General features: G+C 39.7%; 1 protein-coding gene across 1 annotated transcript in view; it reads right to left on the bottom strand.

Moving 5' to 3' along the window:
• Positions 1–26,316, bottom strand: part of PARD3B (par-3 family cell polarity regulator beta) — a 1,014,759-nt gene that overhangs the window by 66,146 nt on the left and 922,297 nt on the right. The window lies entirely within an intron of this gene.

Below are 26,316 nucleotides of genomic sequence, written 5' to 3'. Positions count from 1 at the left end.
AGATCTGGCAACAGCATTAACAGAATGATAAACAGAGAACGGAGCCTGGAAAAGTCAGTGTAGATAGAAAAAAATTAAGAAAACCCAAGAAACACAGAAAACTTGCAAAAGAATGGGAGCTATGGAAAAAAGCCAGGTTGCTACCATCTCTTCAAAATCTTTGCTTATAGGTGATTCCTGTTCTGAATTTTTCAAATTCTTAGATGAATAAGGGGATTCTATTCCTCTACCAGACTGAGAAATACAGACCTTGTTCTCCTGATTAGATGCACATTCAGTATCTTACTTTCAAAGTCCATAAAATGTGATTATTTTAAGTCTACATTTAAAGTTAGATTTGATATAATCATTTAATTAGACATTGATTCATCTACACAGAACTCATTACTGAATTCTTCAATCTCACCAACATAATTTCCTTCCAAACAATCTTTTATCTAGATGCTCGAAGTCTAAGTGCTGTGAAAAGTTTGCCAAAATAAAAAGCTTTTAGATTTCTAATGCTGGCTGGACACAAACCCATGGAAGATTGTTGAAGAGTAATGCATGCTTGCCAACCTCTACATACAACTGCTTTCCGCATAATTAATGTTATTCTTGCTGTTCGAGTACCATTTCCATCCTCTAATAGTTTCCATTAATAGAGGAAGTTTCTGCAATAATTTTTGCATCCTGCACAACTACTGTGGCTTCTAGACACCTTTTAATCAAAATAAATCAAAGTAATGACAATAGGTGGAGGGGAGATGGTGAGAGAGATTGCTGTACCCCTGAGTTACATTTGTTTTGTCATTGTTTTCAATCTCCAAAAAGTATTCAAAGGGCTCATCGTGTTAACTGTCATCCTGCCAGTTAGACCTTAGTGCTTTGATTTCAACTGTGCTAATCATATGAATTTATGAGTGTATAAAATGAATTGCATTAGACAATTCATCTACCAAAATGTTTAAAGACTTTTTGAAAAAGCATGAATAAAAAAAATGAGCAGATGCAAGTATAGGTTCAAGTCCTGTGAAATGTGGCAATTATAGCATAAACCATGGCTTCCAGTAAGAGGAAGTGACAGGCCAGCTGCGAATCATAACCTCAAACCTGCCAATTCTGTTTGTTCTTTTTAAATTATGATGTTGCAAAATAAAGAACATGGATATAAGATTATGCAAATATACCAAAAAGCAACAGGAACCATAAAAATCTGCAGAAGTTTCTCCCATGAGCCAAGGAAGGGATACAGCTTCATTGGTGCAGCCATGGAGAAGGTCAAGACTAAGATTAACCCAGTATGTCCAACTGTCTTATATGCAGGATATGCTTAAAGAGTTAAAATGAGGAATAGGCTACTTACAATAACTTAGAATTAAACTGTTGCTGAAGCATTCACAGAATTGGAAGCTTGAGCACGATGGGTATCTGGCATTTCTTTTCTGGACTTCCTAGGCAAGGTGACTATGATACCAAGTCTGGGTATAGGGGATCGTAGCTGAAATTCTTTCCCTGTCTGTTCTTGAATTGCTTTTGAAGTCGTGAAAGGCTACATCAAAGCCTTGTTTTTCTTTACCTAAAGAGCTTTGAACAAATTTCAGCTGCATCACATCTATCTGTAATTGGCCTGTTCTGTGAGGCCCACTCCCTAAGGGAGATCTGTGATGCGACTTGAGCAGGAAATGCTCTTTGCAATGGCCTGGAAGAAGAGCCACGGGTCAGGCTGAAGGGCTATGTTTGGTGATCTGATGGAGATGCGGCAATCAGGTCCCTATGTCACTGAGGACAGAAGGAGAAACAAAACCTTGGTGTGGGTTTTAATAGCCAATAAAAGATAAAGAAAAAAAATACAGAGAAACTGCTCATCAATTGTAACTACTTATTTATCTTTTTAAAAAAAGATTTACTTATTTTATTACAAAGTCAGATATACAGAGAGGAGGAGAGACAGAGAGGAAGATCTTCCATCCGATGATTCACTCCCCAAGTGAGCCGCAACGGCCGGTACTGTGCCAAGCCAAAGCTGGGAACCAGGAACCTCTTCCAGGTTTCCCACGCGGGTGCAGGGTCCCCAAGCTTTGAGCTGTCCTCGACTGCTCTCCCAGGCCACAAGCAGGGAGCTGGATGGGAAGTGGAGCCGCCAGGATTAGAACCGGCACCCATATGGGATTCTGGTGTGTTCAAGGTGAGGACTTTAGCTGCTAGGCCATGCTGCCGGGCCCTATAAATTGTAACTACTATGCTGATGCTTATGAGAACTCAAGCAAGCACTGAGTAAAGGTTAACTTAAGGGTTTGGGGGCTCATGGTCACTTGGCCACAGGCTTGGTGGGGGTTGTGTATATATCTACTTTGGAGGGTGTCCCTGAAGAGGTCAATTCCAATTTTTAAGAAAGATTTATTTATTTTTATTGGAAAGGCAGATTTATTAGAGAAAAGGAGAGACAGAAAGATTTTCCCACCACTGCTTCACTCCCCAAGTGGCTGTAATGGACAGAACTGAGCCAGTTCAAAGTCAGCAGCCAGGAGCTTCTTCCGAGTTTTCTACATGGGTTCAGGGTCCCAAGGCTTTGGACCATCATCTACTACTTTCCCAGACCACCAGTAGGGAGCTGGATGGGAAGTGGAGCAGCTGGGACACAAACTGGCACCCCTGTGGGATCCCAGTGCTTGAAAGGTGAGGATTTAGCCACTAGGTTACCATGCCAGGCTCCAAATCCAATTTTTGATTGTCCTGTTTTGAAAATGCACTCGTTAGGGAGGAAGAAAAAATGGCCGACCATGGAGGGTTGATGCAGGGGGGAAGGCAGAGAGAGAGGGCCAAAAAGTGCCAGAAGAAGGAGCAAGTACAGTTAAAAATAGTATAAGCAGGCATGCAAACCTCCCAGGACACTGCAGAATCAACAAGATCCATGCAATCTGGAGAATCAACCAAAAACAACGGCGGAAAAGGAACCAAGGCAGCGCTCGGTGGCTCCATCCAGAAACCTTCAAACTTTTGGAAGAAAATGTTGGAAACACACTGCAACACTTAGGAGTAGGCCCTGACTTCCTAAAAAGGACTCCAAAAGCACTAGAAATCGAGACCAAAATAAACAATTGGGACCTCATCAAACTAAGAAGCTTCTGTACAGCTAGAGAAACAATCAACAAAGTAAAAAAACAACCTACAGAATGGGAGAAGATCTTTGCACACTACGTAGGAGATAGAGGGCTGATCTCCAGAATATACAAGGATCTCCAGAGAAACCAAAACACCAGAACAAACAAATTGCTCAAGAAATGGGCACGGGAAATGGGCAGACATTTCACAAAAGAACAAACCCAAATGGCAAACAAGCATATGAAAAAATGCTCAAGTTCCCTGGCAATAAGGGAAATCCAAATGAAGACAACAATGAAGTACCACCTAACTTCAGTAAGGATGGCACAAATACATAATACCACCAACACTTGCTGGCGATGATGTGGGGAAAAGGGAACCCTTCTCCACTGCTGGTGGGACTGCAGACTTGTACAGCCTCTATGGGAATCAGTTTGGCAAATACTCAAACAACTGAAAATCAACATGCCATATGATCCAGCAATAGCACTCCTAGGGATATATCCAAAACATCTCCTACACAAGAAACCAACATGCACGCCTATGTTCATAGCAACACAATCTACAATTGCAAAAACCTGGAAGCAACCAAAATGCCCATCAATAGAAGACTGGATAAGAAAGCTATGGTTCATCTACTCTATGGAATACTACTCAGCTATTAAAAAAAACGAAATGCAGTTCTTTGTGGTCAAATGGGCCCGACTGGAATCCATCATGCTAAGAGAAATGAACCAATCCCAAAAGGTTAAATACCACATGTTCGCCTTAATCTGAGATGAAAAGATGACAACTTGGAAGATAGTACCTGTATATAGTAATATTAGTGCAATCTCTAACAACTTGTATCCAATGCAGTAAGATAATGCAATATAATCTATAAACCAACAACTAATGTCAGAATACTTAAGATCTACATCGAAAAACTGTAAAACCTACTATACCCTCAATACGCTATGTTAATCCGTAATGGGGAGGGAGTGCAGTGAAGTCTTTCAGGACCATAAAAAGAGTGAGGAAAAAGTACAATATAGCCTATCAAGATCAAATCTGGTAATTCATAGACAACAGACTCAAAGCGGCACTTAAACAATAGTAAAACTACAATACCAATGCATGAGTGGGTAATCGGGTGCAATCCTGACAACCTCTTAACAGCAGGTCATGTGCGTGGAGCAGGGGGGCACTCCAGAGTGGAGCAGGTGGTAAGGAGGAAGCTTGGATCCCAATCATGAAGACATCCAGACCTTCACCACAAACTATTAATACGAGTAACAAGGACTGTATCCCAACTGCCAAGGAGGCCACAGGGAATTGGATGCCCTCGGAGGCCGAGTACTCTGAGGTCACCCATCCCCAACCGGAGCTTCCGCAGGGGATGGAAGAAGTCCAAACACTACCGTGCAGAAACCAACCTCATCGGAAAAGACAACCAGAAGCCCTGAGCGGTTCGCAGAAACAGAAGAACAATAAACGTCCTTCGGGACCAGGGAGGAGAGCTTTCTCTGGTCTGAACCTGGCTCCACCTCTGGACCCCCACCCTCCCTCGCAATGACCATCAGGATCGCTCCGAAAACCCCTCATAGCAAACAAACAATCATACAAACTAAAAAAACCTAAAATAAATAGACAAACAACAAAAAGTAGAGCTTGGAATCTGACAGGAAAGAGCTGGCGTGGATTGCCTCATGCCTCGCTGGGTGGGACACAAAGATTAGTCACTCCTCACCATGGTGTTGGGGATTTTCCTGCACACCCCCCCCAAAAAAAAATGTTCTGCACCTTAATTGTCGACAAATGTCTTGTTAGAGTTATAAGCCAGTCTAGATTATCCTAAAATCTGCCAAGATCAGCAAAATTATGCTTCAACACAAGAAATGGCTAAATACTAATATGAAATAGACACGAGACAGCTGAATGGTACCTTATAGCCATTTTAAGGTATATAGCAGCCAGTCCTGTATATAAACTAAAATTGAAATGTCAGTGAGCTAATCATAGGTTGTGGTTAAGAACTTGCTTTTTTTTTTTTTTAACATACTGGTTACTCAAAACCATGTCAATTCCATAATGTTGCAAATTGCTGTTGATGTCATATTGGGACTCTGAATTGACTGGGATGATATTCTACCAGCTCTAACTTCGGACCAGAAATGGTCTCCCCAAGAAACTGTTCAACCCATCTGGACAATAAGTTGCTGAACTCTATGCTTGGTATACGTTTGCAAGGAAAGAATCTTGATTGAATTTGAACTGTAATACTGCATCAAGGTGGAGGAATCCACCAGGGGGGAGGGGCGTAGGGTGGGGGGATTCCCAGAGCCTATGAAACTGTCACATAATGCAAAATAATTAATTAATAAAAAAAAAGAAAATGCACCCGCTGTCTAAGGCCTACATACATACAGAATGTACGCTGTCATCAGATCATCCGAAAAGGTTTCAGCCATGATAGCATAATTTTTCATACACTAACTCAAACCATAGTGTTACTCTGATCAGAAGCAAAGCAGGTGTTTTAAATTCCTTGTGATTTTGTGTGTGGGGGGGGGAGTTCAAAGACAGAAGCATGACAGGGGAGGTAGATGAGATAGTCCTAAAGTACATCATCATTGCTACGGCATGTCTGACTCCAGCATTAACTGATTCTACCTAGAAACTGCACAAAGAGTTTCCAATCAAACATCAAGAGGCTGTGATCTCAGACCTACATAAAGTTGTGTATGGAGGTGATCAGCAATTATGGTAGAACAAATTGGGTTTGAATTCTGGCTCCATCACTTACTGTGTAACCTTGTACAAGTTAACTCTTGAGCCTCATTTTTCTCACCTACAAAATAAGACTAATAAGGATACGTACCTCACCCACTGATTGTGAGAACTCAATGATATGGTGGATGTAAACCATATTACATGTCATACCAAGAGAAACTGCTTAATTAAAAAAACTATGTTCAATAAATCTTAGTTCTTACTGTTGGTGCTGCAGTTAAATTGAACTGAATTATCTTTTTAGCAAGGAAAATACCAGAAATGAATCTCTTCTATGCCCTTTTGATACTCATTTCCATGAAGCTCTGATCAGTCTTGGCTAAGCCAGTGGGCTAATGGAAGCTTCTTCATGTGACTGTTCCAACATTGCTGGGAAAGATAATAATGAGGGAGAAAAGGAAAGGTAGAGAGAGCAATTTACTTTTTCTTATAAGAGTCTTTTCTATAGTGTGTATACAGGATGAATAGCTGTGATGGCACATAGTAAAGGATGTGGATGTATGCACATAGAGATGCAGAAAAATATATCCACCTGACTGCTCTATGCAGAGACTTGAAGCTTCAAAGTCCAAATTCTTGAACATGACATCCAGACTTTTCAAAGTCTATAGTTGTCATTGGGATTGTTATTATGATTATCATTCTCATTTTCAGTTGCTGCCCTTGTGTGTGTCCTACATATGCCCTTCTCAAGCACTGCTCCTTCTTTGGCCCCCAAGCAGTTTCATGCTTCCTTGACTTGGCTCAGGCCTTTCTCTGTCCCCTTCCATGTCTCCAATAGTCCCTCTGGGAAGCCTTTCAGATGGATATACTCACTTCTTATTTTCTTAGAGCTCAAGAGTATATCACTTTAATTATAATTACTTACAGTGTTATCTTCTAATGACATTTTTGCCTTCTTACATGTTGGATAATGAGTTCTTTGTGGAAAAAAGTATCCTGTTTTATTCATGTTTGTAATACTTTTTGTATGGCACATGTTATATGCTCAATAAATAATTATCAATCATCAACAAAATAAAGGAAAGAAAACTTGAAGGTGAGGTGTGGAAAGGCAAGAACAGAAAGGCAATCCTAAACTACCTGCTGAAGCAGACTTGGACTAATCTGTCTGGCCCATCTCCAGAGGCTATTAGCAACTGAATACAAGCTCCAACTCACGTGAGAACATCAGTTCCATGAAATGAAGTTAAGACATGGCAATTCACGCTGATGTAGATATTCAACAGTACAGATGTGAAACATACATCTTATTATAACATTCCAGAAGTGCCTGAGATCAAATATAAATACCAAAGCCATGTGTGAACACTCCTAGTGGCCAGTTAAGGAGAATGGGACAGCTGGATCCCCTTCAAGTTCAGAACAGGTTCTGGGTGCAAGGAGAGAGTAAGTCCACCTCTGTCAACAAACTCGACCCTCTGTGAGAGATCCTTCTGCAAGCCACTGTTTGGCATTTCCAGATGAGCACAAGCCCAAGGTTTAACCCTACACTGTGGTGGGAAGTCTACTAATCCAAGGGTCAACATATTTTGCCTTAGTATATTATGAGTGTTGAGCAGAAACCAACACCATTTTGCTACTATTTTACTTGGATCAGTTGGGAACTGTGAAGTAGCTTACAAGCATTAGCCTAATAATCTTAACATCCTTCAGACACGGGCAAAAGAATATTAAAGGATCTTTAGTCATCAATCTAATGAAATTAAGAAAAGTGAAAATTTAGGATGAATATTGCAAAGAACTTATGGTATGATCCATTAGGATGAAGGGTAATTTCCCAGGGGGAGTTGATTTGTGTGTTAGAAAATGTATAACACCCATTCATAATGTATTTGTGACAGGTATAATGCCTTGTCCATCTATAAATCAGATTTACCTTCTGTTAGAAACCCTGGAGTCATTCCTACTGAAGGCTACCCTCTTGGGCACTGACCTGTAAGAATTTAAAATCCAGAGGGTCCAATTACTAAAAGTCTTCCATCGTGTAATTGGTTTTTTTTGCATGGAAAATAACAGCAGTATTAGTCTAAGTCATTTGGAAGGAGGTAGAGAGAGCCACATCTCTTGATTCTGTCCATCCACCCAACTCAATCAAGAAAAAATGGGGCTCTCTGAGCATTTTACCCAAGGACCACATGAAACTCACTTTTGCTTTGCAGACAGAAAAACTACAATCCACAAGTGACTAAATGACAAGATGAAGATCACTGGATTTAAACTTACAATGATATATCCAAGGGGATATGTCATCTTCAGGTTGAGGGTTATCCACTGGGAACTATGCACCCAAAAAGGAGAGGGAAAACAAAAATTGCTCTGGGACAGCAGCAAGGCTTGCACGAGTGGGAGCAGGAGAACACAATGGTTGGGAGAGAAGGACTGGAGCTTCTCTTACTCAGGTCCTGGTTACCCAGAAGCATGTATTCAACAGGGAGCCAAGTCATTCTTTTAAAAATCAAAACTCCATTTGACTTGCATTTTCAGTTTTGCGTAACTCAGTTAACAGGGTTACAACTCACTTCACTTTGTCATTCTCAATCAATGGGAATTCAAGTGCTTGATTACAATTAATATTCCCAAAGCCCAAATATTCAGGGAAATCAAGTTGAAGTAATAATAAAAAAACAAGTGTGTTTATAAAAAGATTTCAGATCTACTCCAATTTGTTAGTACTGTTTTATTGCTGATATATATATATATATATATATTTTAAACTAGACTCACCCTCATTACTTTTCAATCCTATTCTTGTGGGTGAGCGCAAGTAAGCACCATTATCACATTTATCACCAGGAAGGATAAAAGAATAGGAAGTGTGATTGGTGGGGACAGGGGACATAATTCTTTGCTTAAAAAAAAAGGATCCAAAGAAAAGTAGCCAAACATTTCCACATGTTTCTGACTGTTAATTTGTATGGGTCATGGAAATTTAGGGAAGCATAAATTGAGTGACCCTGATTCTTGCCTGAGGAGTTATGGCAAAGCAAAATGCAGCTCAGATTCACCTTCTAAAGAGCAAAGTGTAAAGGCAACGGAGTGAATTCACTATCTCAAAGAGATGGAACGCTTGTGGCTGTATGCTGTCTTCAAATACCTGCTCTTCCAGGGAATGTTCTTTAAATACTATGAATGAAAGAGCCCCATTAAGTCAATATTTTCAGAGATTTGGGAAGCAAAATATATTTTGGATATAAACACTCCATTCACCCAAATAGTACTGATACTTTGTGGACCAGAACATTCACATATTACAGTGTACTACACAGTCGGTGCTGCATTGTGTACATAATACGGGGTTGCAAATTATCATTAGTAGAAATCCCAAAGGATGCCTAAATGTTGAAACACCCTGTAACATCTTTGGCACACAGAAAGTCATCAAATGAGAGTCTGAGGACCAGGAATCTGGGACCCTCCTCTTGGCCTGGGACCAACTCTGGAGGGTAGCGACTGTAGGGATGAAGTGCATGTTAAGGGAAAGGCAGGGCTCAGATGTATGATTACTGACCAGTGGCTTTCTATGTCCATTCCTGAAGAGTTCAAAGGTAGCTACAATCCCTAGCACTGCTGTTAGGAACATTAGAAGGGAGACTTGAATATCGGGCAGTAAGCCTCCATGGCAGACATGGGTTCAGAGACCTGCCTGGAGGAATTCCATTTTCATTTGCACACACCTCTCCATAGAGTAGAAACCTTGCGCATCTCAATTTGGAACAAATCCTGTGACTGTGATAGCCTCTGGCAATGGCAGTTCAGAACAGAAGCATTGGCTCTGTCTCCTCAAAATCACCCTCTGGAGGAAGGCTCTAAGAAGGAGGTGTCATCAATGGCAGTGTTGCCCACTGTTTTCGAACGTAAGTATTATGCATGATACAAGCATCTTAGAAAATTAGAAATAACTGAAATGGGTGAAGACGGAAAAACAGAGTGGAATTAGCCATGTTAATCCAAGAGACTCACACAATATTGACCCAGCTACATTCCTGAACTTCTGCAGTCTTGCTTGGCATGCAACTCTCCTCTCTGCTCCTCAGCTGTATTCTCACATCTCTAGCTGCACAGGAATGGCCACCCTGCAGAAAGCCATCTGTTTTGGACCCTCACATTGCTTGTATCTCCGCTAAAATCTATCAAAAAGTCTTCCCTGATCACATCATCAAAGTAGTGTACCAGCCCAGCTTCCTGCTCCCTCCTCTTAGCACAGTTTATTGCCTGTCTCCTAGCAAACATGAACTCCAGCAGAACAAGAACTGTTTTCTCTTCCCATCACCTAAAACTGAGTTGGGAGGAACATGCAATAGATCAACACGTGACTAAGTCAAATAGTCACAAGTCCTTTTTCTAAATATCTAGGCATTGTCTTGTGATCTTCCTTTTTCCTTCTGTTTTTTTTCTTTTCTCTTTCCCTCCTTTTCCCAGAGACAAACAATAGATTGCGCATGCAATAACTTGAAAAGATATCTTTGTGAATGTCTTTACCAACTGTCTCAGAGATGGTTGCCTACTTCGCAATCTCCTTCATTCTTGAGGGCATTCTAGATTAAAACCATTCCCGTTTTGTATGTTTGGTGTTTTTTTTTTTTTTTTGTCATGAATTTGAGACATTCTGGTCGCATGGGAGTAATTTAATTAACCCTTCTGTTTTCCTTTACTGATTTTTAAATTGGGTGATGAAAGACTTTCTAGTGTATGTTAAAATTAAACTGAAAAAAATTACATCTCTTTTCCATAAGCTCACTTCTTATTTACGACAAAAGGTAAGAGTTTAAGTCAATGTGGGGGAGGAAAAGGAGCTGGAAATCAGGGCTCATTTTGTAAATTCATTCTTTTGAATTAACCCATGGAGATTCACTCAGAATGTCTGATGGCTGGGAAAATAAAATGAGCCACGTGAAGGCTTTATTTAAAGTGCAGACCTCATTTATTTGTATCATCAAGGTATCAAATGGCACATCCAGGCACTGGGGTGTTGTTCACACCAGCCCCACTGCTAAATTGTTTTATTTATGATCATTAGTTTTCCTCTGCTTTCCTTTGGGAGAAAGAGAATACAAAAATTAAAATTTATAAATTCAACATATCCACATTTAAATGAGAGACTATTTCTAATATTTTCCTTGAGCGAAAAAAGAAGGATGGATATATTTTGCTTTCCTTTTTTCACAATGAAAGTTGAAACAGGGTTTTTTTTTTTTTTGCGTTATTATGGCACTCATCATTTCTCCCTCTAATTTGGATGGTTTTTAATAAAGCTCCATTGATTCCACTGAAAGGAATTCCTCCTGGCAAAAGCAGAACACACACACTGATTGCTAAATATGCAGCAATTATCATATTCAGCAGCACACTTTAATATCTTATTTATAGATGTATCTATCTATAATTTTCTTTAATTAAGTTGCATTGATTTTAATGACAGGAGCACTCCTCCGAAGGGGCTGGTGTCACATGCTCCCAGGAGTCCTGGTCTGTGTGACTGGTACTTACATGACCACCTTCCCGGCAAGCTCATCCCAACTGAGTGAAGTTCCAGGGATTGAGCCTTTGCCTCCTGATCACAGGATGTGTGACTTGATAAGCTGCTCAGTGAGGTGAAAGTGGAAACCTAAGTTTAGAAACATTTGTATATAACCTTGTGACCAGCCCAAAGTCACACTGTTTAGATCATCACCCTCTGTCAGATGTGGCTGGTGACAGCATTCTGTACTTCTATAACTCATAGCCATGCTTTTCTCTGGTTTGTCAATAAAATCAGAAAACCGTCTGACAGATCTTACCTCTTTAGATGATTTTGAATTCTTATTTTTTGAGCCCCCTCCTGGTGAGAGTTTTGGGAAAACTAGTACCAAGAACTTGAGGCAGTTTTGCCTTTCATACCACTCATGTCCAAAAGTGAAAGCCTGGCTGGCTAAGCATCACACAGACAAGAAGACAGCAGGGGTAAGCTTAAAGGCTCTAAAATATTACTCATCATGACCAGGAATGGTTTCTCTTTCCTATTTGATGGCTGGAGAAGGAAACACTGCTTCTATAAATCTTTGCACCTCAGAAGGTGCCAGCGTTAATTCTGTATAAATTATCTGCATTGGAATGCCAAGTCATGATCACAAAGGACAACTCCAGAGGCAGTGATGCCAGTGTTTGTGGATTTTGGTCACCATTTTTCACTCACTGATTATTGCTACAAGTGTTGATTAATAGTGGTGTTCACGCTGCTCGAATGCATTTCCCTGGAGGTGAAGACAACATTCAAGGAAGAAAAAAACACCCAGAAAGGAGGAAAGATAATAATCAACCCATCCTTCTGCTTCTCTATAATAACCCTGCGGAGGGTGTGCAAATCACAGCACATGATGATCCCCGTTAGCTGTTTCTGTGCCATTCTGCTAAGAAGATCATCCATATGCATCAGATCACCAATTTGTCAATCAGTTTATCAGGCAATTAAGTGTTCCTTAATCTCCTGCCTTCCCGTTGGGAAGGGATAAAAATCATCGAAGCAGCGGGGCTCCGAGAATGTGTCAGGACATCTCTCATGCGTTCTCCCATGTCTCAGTGCCCCGCCGCAGTGCCGGAGTACAGCCTCAACGAGCATAATGTGCAAGACTGGAAATTTACCAAGCCTGATTAGCTTAGTGCTTATTTTTCCATCATCAGCAATGTCATTCCCTCTTACCCACAGAGGGAAACTAATGAATTGGAGTCAGAGGGTGAGAACATTTCTGATTAAATGCAAAACGCCAGGAGATGTGAAAAAGACCACAAGGGTAGGCTTCCATGACCAGGCGCTTCTACTTGGGACACTGTCTGGGCTTTGCTGCGTGGAAGGTCTGTTCCCAGCTAGCCAGATCCTAGAGACTCCATCCTGAAGGCTATCAGTTTCCTTTGTCCTGCTCCGTGAGACCGTTTCCTGCTTCCTGTTTCTCTCTCTCTCTCTGGGTGGTTTCTCTTATCATTAATCCTATAACGTGTTTTTGTTCTTCTAACTCTTAATTGTCTCTAATGAGGAGCAGACCAGTGACGGCCACATTTGCAGTTTCCCTCTTTGATTTAAGTGGAAAGACTAATTAGTTTAAATTATGGTGAAAGAACTTGAGTCCCTTCCTTAAGATGGAAGAAGAAAACCAGATGAATTTAGAGTGTTGCATCTTCTGGCAGGGATGTATGCACATTAGTTCTTACACATGCAGTCAGGTGTGGGTTCACACTGGCCACTCCATCACTCCAGCAATTTGTTTGTGGTCTGCCTACAGATAGTGACATCCTACCTTCCAGATATTTCTATTCTCTAGTGGTTTTACAATACAGAATTCCTTTAAAAGTAACTAACCAGGTAATCGATACCTATAGCTTCAACAGTTTTTGCTTTTACATTTCGTTTTGAATTGTCCAGCAAGTTTTTTTTTATGGCTAATCCAACAAGGAGAGCTTTTGCTGCTTTCTCTCTCAGGGGCAGTTAAGGGCATCATTTGGTGATAAGCTATGAAAGAAAGGAATCCAATGTGCCTCGTATCCTAATCATCCCCAAGCCAGGGATGCTTGCTTCCTCTCTGACTCCCTCCTGTTGGCTCCTCAGTGTGGGAGGGGCCAGCCTAGAAATGGCAACTCTCTGGCAGTTACAGTTGCTACTGTGCTAACCAGAGTGTCCTGCATTCTGGGAAGAAGCAGACAACTTAGAAAGGGAGCAAAGGAAAATAAGGAGAACGTAATGAATCTATAAATGTCAAAATCATTTTACAGTAACCACAATATCCTTATTCTTGCAACAATTGAAGTGACTACTGAAGAGTGGCATTATATGTAAATTGAATCAACATTTTCATGCTGCAGACACCTACACTACAGACATCCTCAATGCTTGTTAACCCCGCCCGGATGGGGATGGCTAGCAAAAGACAGCTCTCAAGCATATTAGGATAATCCTTTTTCTCCAGACCCCACGAGCAACTTCAATGCTGCCGAGAGAACTTGGTTTAATATTTAACAAGTTGCAGCTGTAAAGTTGGATGTGCACAGCGGTACTTTTCCATATGTTCTCACACACCAATTCTTTGCATCTAGCAGAGGAGGAAATGTGCATACCCTACGGACAGCATTTCTTATTCTTCGCAGCGCTGTTGGGTGGCACCTTTCTTTGTCTGCTTATACCAAGCTGGCAGTTAGTATAGTTTCTCTGTGATCTGGTATTATCTTTCATTTGTGCTACCAGATGGATACCAGATGGGTAATTGTAGCCAGTGCCTCTGCTCTAAGTCCACCCCAGAGCCCATGGGCATGGACTTGTCAGCTGACACTACAATGGTGCTTCAAAGAAATACTCCTCCAAACTCTACGCATCTGCTCTCTAATGACCCTTACAAAAAGGAAAGAGAAGGAAGGAAGGAAGGTAGGAAGGAAAGAAAGAAAAGAAAGAAAAAAAGAACCATTGTAGACAAGCTTTTCTTTAACTGGATATTACATCTGTAAGAAAAAGGGACTCTAGCTACATAGTGGCTTAGGGATGTCAAACTCATTTCTATTAATGGCACATCCAAAAAAGCCACTCATTCAAGCAGCTGTGTCATAGAAAAAGTGAAGGATAATCAATACTTCCTTTTGCCTGATAGCCACACAGTGTGGAGCCTTGAGTCCTGGAGGGCAACTTTTACATATTATTTTCTAAGGCAAAAAAGGAAAGGGAGAGAACTAAAAAAAAAGTAAGTCTTAGAGCTTTGAAAGGCCTACATATTCCCAGGGAATAAGGCAGAATGCTGAAAAAACAAAGGACTGAGTGAAGTGTTGAAGCAGACCTGTTTAAGAACTCCCCCTAATCTGTTTCTGTTAAACTGATGACTCAGTTGTCACATCCAACAAATTACCCACATCATGGGAGTGTTTGTAGTGCGCATTTCAGCAGTTCATTATGGAAGTTCATTTTCCAAATTAACTACGAATACAGTGGGATCTTCTAAGCATTTGCTTACACAATGCTGATGCATTTTTTTTCTCCCCTGGCACCCATCAAAGCAGACCCTGGGTCCATGGTGGACTCTTTTCCTGGGTAAGTTAGGATAAATAGTTCTATGTTCCTTTGGGTTACTATGGAAATACTTTCTTTTCAGGTCATCCACTTAGAGTGATAACATTTACACTAAAATATGTTGGAAGTTAATTTTCTTTTAGTACTGAAGCGGGGTCATGGCACAAATCCATGTCTATTATTTTAAAATCCATGAACATAGATTTTTACCTATGCAAATACTTGAATGAGCATTGTACTCTATAATTGTCAGTACGAGATGGAGCTACTTGGAACACTCGCTGAGACATAATCCAAATTAACTTTTGTTGCCAAAGAACTTGTAAGCAGTGATCCACTGGCTGGCACTCTTTGCCATGTTCACTTGCTGAGTACTTAAGGTTGTATCACTGAGATGTGGAAAGAAGCAACCAGAGATGAGAATACAGGACAGGTATAAATAGATAAGCCATAGAGAAAGCTACATCACTCTCCTCATGCAGACCCATTTGGGTCACCCAGAATTCAATTTGTAAGCATTTGCTACGGGGCAGAGCAGCAAGGGCTCAGCATGAGATAGGGGAAAATTTAAGGCTCAAATACTCATAAGGTCACTCTCAAACAAGCTGTGTTGGCACCAGTCAGGATTAAGTTTTGCTTTACTGGTGCAGACTGGAAGAGGCAGACAGGAACTGACAGGTGATGGAGCAGCTGGGGAAGGCTTCCTGAGGTGACTGCAAATACATGAAATTGTGAGCATAAACTGCTACCAGGATGGCCAGTGAGACTGCTGTCCAACCTCTTTTGGATCACTTGTACAGATCGCCAGTTGGTGACTGACCACTCTCAAGGGATCTTGGGTTAGTTAGAATCTTTGCACACAAAGGACCATGAGAAACTCCTCAAAAGCAACCAACCCATATCTGACTGTATTATGTAAGAGCTATCAGCAACTAGATAGATAGTGAGATGAGAACTTGGCTTTATGAAGGAAACTACACCTTGTGGAAGGGAGCTTCAAAAATTTTACATTAAGTAGAAATAAAAGCTTCTTGGTGTAAGGTATGAAATCCAAGGTTTGAAATCCAAGCATATTTTTTTTCATAATACATTTTCCCATGAATGTTTTGAAGTGCCCTCTTATTTGGGTAAACTCTAGCACTACTCCTAGCATGTATACCAAAGGCTCTTGACCATCCCCTTTTCCTAGAACAATGCTGCTCATCTCAACAAGTACTGATTGATGTTACGTCCTTAGAGAGCATTATGGGATGGTAAGAATGGAAAGCAATGGCAAGTCAGATGGTGGTGAAGGTTCTGTCCTTCATGTGCCTTGGACAGCAGCAGAAGGGGTGTAACCGCTAACCCCAGGAGGGTTTTCCATGGCAGAGGAGACCTGAGGTAGCCACTGTTTAACTTCTGGAACTGCCTTGCTCTGCGATAAACACAAAGACTACTTAGTATGCTGTAGCCAATGGAAACAGAAACATTAAATGACTCATTTTTTCAGGTTCCCAAACCATGGATCACCTGTATAAAGCAAGTGAGAGTTAAGTTCTTTTCTCTTTTATGGATGCTGGTCACGTACCACAGAATCAAAAGCCTTACTGCAGTCAAAAATGGTTTTTCTGTTTTCTTTCTGTTGTCAGAGGCCAGACACTAGATTGTACTGACAAGGTTTGTGCTAACCAATGCTCCCTGTGGGGTGTATGTATGTGTGTATGTGTGTGTTTATGTTTCCAAATAGATTGTTTAATTATCTGCTCCATTATCTTTCTAGAAGTTGTACTTCATTGCATCAAGCATATTTATCAATAAGAAATGAATGCCTTCCTGGGAACTGATTTGTTCAAGGTAACTTTCATTATAGTTATACTTGCTCTGTCTGATGATGATTATGTTGTTTTATTTATGGCTGGCAACCTGTCATTTGACATTTTCAAAGCCAAGCGGAATCTCAGTGGCCACTTGTGTCTCCAAACAGAATTGACCTGGAAAGGGAGTGCAGATACATGAGTGCAAGAATCATTTAAAATTCTTTGTAAATCATTTTTATTATTAATGAAGATTGGTCTCCTCCACTCCATGCCACCACTTGAGGTTATTTCTAAACAGTAGGGGAGGGAAGGCAGTAATGTTGTACTCCTGAGATGCATAACTCAAGAGTGAAGCTATATCAAAGCGTAATAATTATTAAAGACAAAACAATCAGGAAGTGTGGAGACAAAGTATAGTAACTATCAAATACAAAACAATCAGAGAGTAATTTTCATAATTTTACAATGTTTCTGGAACCAGTACTGTGGCACAATGTGTTAAGTCACTCCAGTGTCAGCATCACATATGGGTACTGGTTCAAGTCCTGGCTGCTCCAGTTCTGATCCAATTCCTTGCTAATGTTCTGTAAAAGCAACAGAAGATGGCCAAAGTACTTCAGCCCTTGCATTCTTGTGGGAGACTCAGATGAAGCCTTTAGCTCCTGGCTTTGGCATGGCTCATCACTAGTTTTGTGGCCATTTGGAGAGTGAGCCAGTGGATAGAAGATTGCCTCTTTCTCACCCTCTGTTTCTCTCTCTCTCTCTCTATCTGCCTGTGATTCTACTCCATAACTCCACCTTTCAAATAAAGTAAATCGTTAAAGAATTTTTCTATGTCAACAAATTCAGCATCTTACATTATTTTCCCTTTTAGAATTATTAAAGGTAGAAGTAAGGGATGTGGCATCTATCATTGTTGTTTCCAAGTTAAAAATGGAAACATACCAGGCAGTGAGCACCATAACCACATGAGCAGCTTGGCAGCAAAGCTGAGCTTGCTATGCAGTTGGAGAATCACGCTCAAGGTACTGAGGTCCCGGGTACTCTTACAGGTTTTTCCCTTGGGCATATTTTTGTGTACACAAGCTAACAAAAAATTTTTAAAAGGGGGCAATAAAAGGAGTGAGGTTTTGTAAAAAAAATTCCCTGTGATATTGGAATGAGCTTTGCATCTTCTGATGTTAAAGACACGATTCCCTTGCCACAAGCTTTTTTTAAGGTAATTATTGAAAAGGCTAGATCAGTGACAGCTGCTATGTGTGAACAGCAGCACACACCCACAGTCCCACAACAGATATCCCCATGGGTGGCTATTAATATGTAGAAAGACAGAGATAAGGAGATGGATCAGGGATGAGAGATTAGAACAGACTTTGCAACAGATTCATGTTTCTAGATTATTCTTGAAAAGCTCAGAAGCAATTGGGTTGTTTTCCAATGAATGATCAAAGCCAGGGATTTACACCATTAACTGTAACTCAAGTAATCTGGGGATATCAGAGACATCAGCCTTAGTTGTAGTTTGACACTAATGAGGAGATGGAGCCCTAGATATGAGAGATGGGGGTGTTATAAAACTCAAAGTGGAACTGACTTAATTCTAAGATAGTCTTTGGAAAAAAAATCACTCAGACTTTCCTACACTTTTTTAAGCACTGAATACAGATCATGAAGTCATGGTAGGATTGAAGCAATCACATTAACAGAAATGGAGGGACTGGGGCAGGGTGTCATTCAGAACCTCTCTTGGTCAGTTTCTTATTAGATAGGAATTAACATCTGCACTATAGAATTCAGTCTGAGAACTAATAAAGTCATGCCACCCACTTCTCACAAGTCTGTACTAGGAACTTTCATTTGCAACAACTATAACAAAGTAATCTGGGGTGAGTGTTTGGCCTAGCGGTTGAGCTGTTTCTTGAGATGGCCATATGCCACACTGCAGTGTGTGGGTTTGAGTCCCAGCACCACTTTTATTTCAGCCTCCCTGCTAGGATGCACACTGGGCACAGCAGGTATTCCACCCAAATACTGGGATCCTGGGATTGAGTTCTCCATTCCTGACCTTGTCTGGGTGCAATGCTTGCTGCTGCAGGCATTTGGGGAGTAAGTCAGTGAATGGGAAATATCTGTCTTTCTGTATCTCTCTGTCTTTTAAAATAAATAAGTAAAATTTTATATAAAAATGCAACATTGCAGAGAATATGAAACTCTGACTTTTGTATGTGTATATATATATACATATATATATATATATATGCAGCCAGCATTATATTCTAATTATTTTTCTCACATCCTTAATGTATTTTATACATCCTTAATGTATAAAATAAAAATAAAATACTGCTTAATCCTCAATTTCTGTGGTGATTTCAGGATTTTTTAAAAGATTTTTTTATTGGAAAGGCAGATATACAGAGAGGAGGAGACATAGAGAGGAAGAGCTTCTGTCTGATGATTCACTCCCCGAGTTTCTGCAACAGCCGGAGCTGAGCTGATCTGAAGCAAGGAGCCCAGAGCCTCTTCCAGGCCTCTCACATGGGTGCAGGGGCCCAAATCTTTTGGCTGTCCTCGACAGCTTTACCAGGCCACAAGCAGGGAGCTGGATGGGGAGCAGACAGTTAGGTTTAGAACCTGTGCTCATATGGGTTCCTGGTGCATGCAAGGTGAGGAGTTTTAGCCACTAGGCTACTGTGCCAGGCCCTGTAGTGAATACAGTTTAACCCCATTGAAGTTACACTAATGTAGTACACTTGATCTTAGCCAAAAGGCCAAGAAATGATACATTGATGTGTAATCAGAAGACTCATTGTGCTACTATATTTCGTAGATGTCCTTTCAGAATGCTAGCCAAACAAATTTGGAAGTTTTATATATCATGTCTGTTTTTTAGGACCATTTAAAGAAATGTCAGGAATTACTAGTGTAAGAGGCAGGGAGAAAGCCTTTATGTTTTCCTTTCGTACCATAGATATGCATTGTTTAGCTGTGCAAATAAGAAAGCTCTCGCTAGGAATATGGCCTTTGTGTTGCAATACAATTGCCTAGATCTGGCTCTATATGATTCAGCATTACAAAATCCCTTATTTTGGAGACATTTCAGAGTTTTGATGAGTATCAAATCCTGACTTACACTGTAATACATGTGCAGGCAGTTTACAATTGATCAGATCCTGGATGAATGACCAATAGCACAGAAAGTGTTAGATTGAGAAATACCTGCTAGAAATGGTGTCATGGGCCAAGCTGAAAGGCAAGCATGGGGCAAACTTATGAATGCCCTTCCTGGGATCAGGTAGAAGGTAGCAAAGCTGTCTCGTGTGTTGGATAATGGACGGAGAAGTGTTTGCAGGCCTGGGAGGAGACCATCACAGGTTTTCCTTTGTTGCATGCTAAACAGCACATCTAGAAAGTCCAGGATGCACCACACAGGTCCAGCAGAAAGAGAGAACCTGAAGAGACAGAAAGTTCCCTTTCTCTTGATCTGATGGGCGATAGCATGTGGATGGAGACTGCACACAGCTCCAAGTTATGCAGAATGAGAGGACTGGGCCACAAGAATCAGGACACAGCAAGCTAGGTTCTCATTCAGTGATTTCAGTAAAACCAACTGAGAATCTGAGCAGAAACAAAGGCCTTCTCTAGGGATTATTCAGGTTTCTGCTGCTTTCCCATCTTAGTCCAGCATCTTGAAAGGAAGCATGAAATTACACCTGCAGACCTTCCTGGTTAGGTTTAGAGATGCCCCTACCAAGATCATCAAAGGAACCTCAATTATCAAACCTCAAGACATCTTTTATTGAAATCATACTTTTGTAATCACATGTTTTGTAAGAAAGCAAAGAAACCAGCACAAAGCCATCCGTAGAAAGGACTTTTAAAGAACTTGCCAAAATATTTGAAAAGAGACCAACACCCAGATAAATTTGGATGAAAAATTTGAGTGTCACAAATCAAGAATCTCCTAAGACAGAAGAAATAGGTTCCTGTGAAGGAAGAATTTTCAAGTTGGGCTCAGAATTCTCTTTCACCAATATTAAAAATCAACAGATGACAGAATTTTCAGGAAAGACATCCAAATTTTTGGTATGGCAAGTCAATTTTTTAAAAGAATTTATTGATTGTTTATTGCAAAGTCAGATATACAGAGAGGAGGAGAGAAAGAGAGGAAGACCTTCCATCCATTGGTTCACTCCTCAATTGGCCGCAACGGCTAGAGCTGAGTCTATCCAACGCGAGGAGCCTGGAGCCTCTTCCAGGTCTCCCACATGCGGGTGCAGGGTTGCAAGGCTTTGGGCTGTCCTCAACTGCTTTCCCAGGCCACAAGCAGGGAGCTGGATGGGAAGCAGGGCTGTCGGGATTAGAACCGGTGCCCAAAATGGACCCTGGAGCAAGCAAGGTGAGGACTTTAGGTGCTAGGATACTGTGCCAGGCCCAAATAATTTCTTTAATGAATATTTATTTTGTTCCTCAAGGTACTAGCCACAGTTACCAGTGTTGTGATTTACATATCAAGAAAATTACCAAATGTCAAAGATTTAGACTTATAATATTGGTATATGTTTCCTGAAATGAACCTATTTGAAGCGGTAAGCAGGCAGGTCGAGGTGTGAGTCAGATAAAGAAAACAGTAGAGATGCCACAGCAAAGGAGGACTGGCATTAGATAGGCCTGGAATTCCTGTATGACATGGAAACATTTCCTTAAAAAACAACAGAAGAGATACGTTCTTTGAAAACATGGCTGGCTCTATACCACAGGTTAAAAGGTGTGAGAGAAATTTGTGATAACACGTACACATGTGACTCAGTTATGGGACATGCAAAGAACTGAGGAGCATCTATTTCATTTTTGGTAGCAGAGAAATAGGCTAAAGAATGTTTTGTGTAAAGCAGTTGTGATAGAAATTACTAAAAACAACAGAAAAATCAAAGGAAATGTAGTATTTGGAGTAAAAATTAGAAAACTGAGAATGCTATATGAAACAGAAAGCCCAAAGTGAAATGGCAGAAAGCATAAGAATGTCAGATATCATAGACAGATATCAAAGATAGAAATTACAGATTTCCTTGGAACAAAAAGCCTCAGAATGAATCAAATATTGCCATTCAGCCTTTTAGAAAAGATGCAGCTGGGAAGAGAAACCCTACTGAAAGACCTCAGGAAAAAGATGGTAGATGAACACTGTAGCCTACTGTAATCTGTCTTTGACAGATTATATTTATATGAATATATATAAATACATGCTACCAGAAAACGAGAATAGTATTATACCATACATTCTCATTTGCAGAAAATGCATTTTAAAATCATAAACATTTATCAAATTTGGATGCCATTTAATAGAACAGTTGACAATTAAGGTGGTGATGATCTCTTTTTGATTCTTATATGAAAACATTGTTATTGGGCCTGGCGGTGTGGCCTAGCACCTAAAGTCCTCGCCTTGAATGCACCAGAATCCCATATGGGTGCCGGTTCTAATCCCAGCAGCTCCACTTCCCATCCAGCTCCCTGCTTGTGGCCTGGGAAAGCAGTTGAGGACGGCCCAAAGCTTTGGGACCCTGCACCCGGGTGGGAGACCTGGAAGAGGTTCCTGGTTCCCAGCTTTGGCTTGGCACAGCACTGGCCGTTGCGGCTCACTTGGGTAGTGAATCATCGGATGGAAGATCTTCCTCTCTGTCTCTCCTCCTCTCTGTATATCTGCCTTTCCAATAAAAATAAAAAATCTTAAAAAAAGAAAACATTGTTATTAAATTGATTGTGTGACTAATAATCTGTACTGACATACATAAGGACACATGATGTACATGCATGTTTGTTATGTACTAGGTCTTAAGGATATGCTTGTTATTGATCCTTCCTAAGAGACATCAGCTTCAGCACATTGACCATGAGATGAATCAAACAAGATGAACTCAACAAACATGACGTCATAGCAAAAAAGGTGATTTTGTCCCTCTTGGTCTCTACTGTATCCCAGGTAGAAGATAACCGTACTTGAAATACAACAGATATTCTTGTTATCTTTTCCCTTTAACCAGACAGGCATTACTTTTATCATTACTAGAAATATAACAATTCCTAGTACTAACACTAACATAACCACTACCTCATTTTGGGTCTAACGGGAGGATTTAACAAGGATATGTATGTATAACTGGAACATAGTAGGTCCTGGAGAGTGGTCAGCAGTAGATTCAACATGAGTTTTACTACAAAGAGTAGCCCATCAAGCGTACAGACAACATTATCTACTTTACTAATTTACATTTCAAATGATAAAGTTACTATATATTAAAAAAATGAAAAAAAAGTGCCTGTATCATTACTGATATGTATCAGTACGGTGTTATGTTTTATATTATTGTCAGACTTTGGTTTTATATCTTTGTTAAATGTCTGAGGATGACACAATTCTGTAGTTTTAATGATCTATTGTTGTTCAAATTTACTGTATATATGTGAGGTTGACATGGCTTCATCTGATTATTGTTTATAGCCCTTGCCTAAATTCCTGTTGAGCTATCATCATTTTACTTGTGAAACGCTTTATTTAGAGGGCCATTAAGCCTGTGGCTAAAATGTAAATTAAAAACATATTATCTCAAAAAATTCTAAACAGCAATGAAAGAAATAGGGAGAGGGAGATGGAGGAAGAAAGGAATATATCACATTCTTAGATTGCATCTATAAACCACATTGGATTTATTCTCTTCATATTAAATCAATGGGAAAAAATTTACTATATATGATGACAAATTTTAATAATAGCCTGAAAACAAATATCAGTCACTGTCCTTAACTGCAAAGCACTAAGAATAAATTAATGATAAAACTTGAAATGAGAGAACTCCTTGAGAAGCAAAATAATGATTATATAAATCACTTAAAGTTTTGCTTTTTAGAGTACCTACAAAAAATAGCAAGACCATGAACAGTTCTGAAGCACACCAAAATGAAATTGAAAAGCAAATTCATTGCCTTCCATTATATTGCTGTTAAATATTAATAAAAAGTAGATGAAATACATAAGCTGAACAATTAAAAAAGAAGCTGCCTTCATGTCTATTTACGGGAAGAAAACAGTAATTAATTAATTTAAAATAATGATTAGAAAACAGAATTTTTAAATTATATGGTGAAAAACACAAAAATACACTCAAAGGTTGAAAATCTCGGTGAAATAGATAATTCTAAGGAAGAAGATGGCATATTCCCAAAACTTAGTAAAGATGAAATTACCTCCTTTCCAAAGATCTCTATCTATGGGAAAAGTTGAAACAAACTTTCACTCACAAAAAAATTTAGGCTAGCTGAGGCTGTGGATGAGTTATTTTACATCTTTACAAATGGGTAATTCCTTTACTACAGAAATTATTGTTGTTACCAACCACGGAAACATACGCAATTTCCCGATTCTTGTATGAGTGTGGAGGTGAAATGGCCCCTCCTCAATAAAGCTGCTAAAGTTAGGAAACAAACAGAAAACCTAGATACCAATTTTACTAATAAACATTGTACAAAATCTCAAGTAAAATGCTCATAATGTAACAGAAATTGTAAAAAGTAGCTTGTAGCTGCATATGCAAAAACACTCCAATTTAATTACTCCATGTGGTATGCAGGTGCGTTTGTGGATTTGTAGAAAGGAAAATACTATAAAACTTAAACAGTGGTTAGTTTTTGGGTGGTCAGATAGTGATTTGCATTTTAACATTTTACTTTTGCTAATTACTTCAATTATTTAGAATGAGCATGTATTCTTACTTATCTGATAAATTTTTCAAATACAAAATAAAAGGAGAAAAAGCAGTAATTTTCAAGAACATAAGAGAACCAAGAGAATGTCAAGTATTCCCACATTGTCTCTGACAGTCCCGCTATGTAACTAACCCCTTTTCAGTATGTTTAAGATATACATTCACTGTTGGCTGTTAAAATATACACAAATTGTGTATGCATCCATAATGATATTAATTTATTTGTCCGCCTATGTTGATACATGACGGAGTCAAGAAAAGCAAACTCTGTACCAATCACTGAGTATTTCAGTGAGGATTTATTTCACAATATTTAACAACATTTTTGAGTCCCTAATGTGAAACGAGTACCATATGACTGCTTATAAATGAAATGATACATAACCAGATGTGGAGTGTAAAAAGGCCATCGGAGCTTGTTTGTTTTAGAATCACGACCAATATGAAGACTGCTAGTTTACTGTGTGACCCAATGCCTATAGGTGGTGCATGCCAGGGCAGAAACGAAAACCTTTCTCCATTCAATCTCCACAGGGGTTTTTTTTTCCCATTCTCTCTGAGAACATCTATTTTATTCAATTCATTTAGCAATGACAGTAGCAATCACATAATTGATTTTATGATCATCTAAAAAGTTGTGACACATAGAAAAACTACCCTTTGGGGCCAATCATAGTCCATAATTGGGAGGGACATGATACATAAGTGCTCAAACCCTCAAAACAAGAATTTAGACCTAAAAAAAGAGTATCATTATGGAGTATTCAATAAAAGGCCCTTTATGTTTATTTTGAAATTATAAGGCAAATTGCCCTAAATTAACACAAACGGAAGGCCAAACACACAAGGTGAAACTGTACAAGGATAAAAGCCAATCTATCACTGTAATTCTTGGTTGGCCTCTCTTTCCTATGGATTCACCTGTCCCTTTCTGCCTGTATAGCTATTTCTAAATAACTCATTATATTTAAAATTACGCCTTCTATTTACCTTTCCGACAGGATATGAACTCCTTTCATTTGAATCCTCACAGTCAAGTAAATTTCTGGCCCAAAGTGGTGACTGAGTTAAGGTCTAGGGCGGTCACAGCTGAATGTATGACTGAGCGATCACACACTTCAAATCTCCATTTCTGTGCCAAAGCTACTCACTGGGAGTGAAACTGAGCTTAATCCTTTCCTCAATTGATAATTCACAGTGAACATGTTTTCTTCTTATTTTGGAGATTATATCTTCAGAAAATCTAGGAAAGCCTTAGGGATTTTAAAGTGAGAGCGCACACTCAAAAGTTCTGATAAACGGATGCACCAGGTCTATGAATCAACTAAATGGAAATATCAAATGCTTGAAATAAACTGTCAGCTCTTGCTTATTTAGGAAATACTCATCACCAACATCATCAGGTATTTAAAGATTTACACATCTATGTGAACGAGGGAGAAAGTAAATCACACTTTAACCACAAACTTCCAAGCATTTTTCCCAATCACCAAGTGCAATATACTATTTAAAAGATGTCTTTCTGCTATCAGCCACATTCATTGGGAGACTGACATCTTCTGCCCAGGAACGTGGCTTTCTGATTCTTTCATCCTCACATCTATATATGACACACTGCTACCATTCAGCTGCCTGGAAAGTAAAACCCAGAAATTGTAAACAGCATTGCACAGAAAACTGAGAAGCTGGTCCATACTCTATAGGGGAAGGGGAAAAAAAGGTGCCGATGGATACAAAGCATGAAAATTAAAATAGATTTGCTATTCAAGGCCAATCTGGGACTCTGGCAATTAGTAATGATGGGAAAACAAAACTGAAAAACGGAGGTGTCTCCCTATGGCTTGGGGGTATTTATTATGACAGAGTGAGCCAGAAGGTT

This window comes from Ochotona princeps, chromosome 5, assembly GCF_030435755.1.
Source record: "Ochotona princeps isolate mOchPri1 chromosome 5, mOchPri1.hap1, whole genome shotgun sequence".
Taxonomy (NCBI): Eukaryota; Metazoa; Chordata; class Mammalia; order Lagomorpha; family Ochotonidae; genus Ochotona; species Ochotona princeps.
This window is presented reverse-complemented; position numbering and strand designations above follow the sequence as displayed.